The following is a 1588-nucleotide window of genomic DNA, read 5'->3' as shown; positions in this document are numbered from 1 at the left end:
TTGCTATACATGGTCGTTTTTTTCGGCTAAAAACGCCTTGCTATACATGGTCGTTTTTTTCAGCCAAAAACGCTTTGCTATACATGGTCGTTTTTTTCGGCTAAAAACGCCTTCCTGTACATGGTCGTTTTTTTCTGCTAAAAATGCCTTGCTATTCATGGTCGTATTTTTTTGGCTAAAAACGCCTTACTATACATCAGGGGTGTATAACATACGGCCGGAACCGGCCCGCAGGATAATTTAAAGGTGAAAAAATGCACAAAAGACACGTAATGAATATTTTTAATAAGGTGCAATTCATGGAATATCCGTTAGGGGGACACACTGTTTTAAGCAGAGGAAAAGTCAACATTTTTTTGATCAGAGAAGAAGACAACAGCAGCTTCAGTCTGTCACCGAGACAGACCCAACACAGCAGACGCTATGAAGAACATGTGAATACTTTATTCTTTCCACATATTATAGCACTCTCCTTAGTTTGTAAGGTGTAGGCAGGGATTACATTTAGATTTTATATGCTCGTGCCAATGGTTTAAAAATTCCTTTCTTTATAAATCTCATTTAATCTTAAAAGTGCATTCCTATATTTTTCAAGACCAATTACTTGTTAAGGTTTTGTGCCTTTGTACAGTCAGTGGGATCAGTTGCAATGCATATACAGTCAAACCTCGGTTTTCATCCATAATCCGTTCCAGAAGGCTGGTCGAAAACCGAATTGTTCGAAAACCGAAACCACGCTCTTTTTAAAATGTTTATTGAACACGTCTGCTCACAATGGAAAGCAACACGAGGAAGCGTCATTTCCTCGTCTACCCGAGGAAGCGTCACTTACCTCGTGTAAGGAGGTAAGTGACGCTGATATCTGCTGATCTCAGGATGGCATTCTGAAGGCAGGCAGTAGGAGATACTGGCGTGGTCGATGGGTTATGGGTGAGGTTGGAGTGACCTGCTCACCGCCCGAGCACAGACCTGCAGGCAACACTTTTTGCTCTTCACCCCGTTATTCGCAAGGCGCTGAAGTCAAACTTTGGGCCAGCCTGAAAAGTAGGAGACATTTACACTCGTTCAATGCACCATCATGACTACTTTTTTTACTTTTTTTTTTCTCCCCCAGGCAGCAGTAAACATGATCTGCTTCAACCCAACAGTTTATCTCCTTGGTAAGTTTTATGACCAACACATCTTTGTCTGCACAAGAAATTGACTTGGGTGTAACTCACGGATCCCTTTCCCCTCAGGTCAACACACCTGTCCCACGTTCTTCTCAAGAGCTGACCACTTCGCCGCCCAGCAACAAGCAGACTGCCATCCAACTTGCAACTTTTTCCTCTGCTTTTGTGATTGTCTACTCTGCAAAAGAAATAAAGCTTGATTACAAAGAACACTTCAACTCAACTTCATTTTGAAACACATCACCACAATCTAACTTGAAAAAAAATATATTTTTTAAAAAACAATTATTTTCAGTTTTTTTTCTGAACTTTTTTTCTGAATTTTTTTCCCCAAATTTTTTTTCCTGGATTTTTTTTTCCAGGCAGAAAAATCCAGGAAAGTGGGTGTGGCCTGGCTGGGATGATGGCTGATGCTT

The sequence above is a fragment of the Hippocampus comes genome, unplaced genomic scaffold, assembly GCF_001891065.2.
Source record: "Hippocampus comes isolate QL1 unplaced genomic scaffold, H_comes_QL1_v1.1 scaffold585, whole genome shotgun sequence".
NCBI classification, from domain to species: domain Eukaryota; kingdom Metazoa; phylum Chordata; class Actinopteri; order Syngnathiformes; family Syngnathidae; genus Hippocampus; species Hippocampus comes.
The sequence above is the reverse complement of the archived record's forward strand: the minus strand, read 5'-3'. Positions refer to the sequence as shown.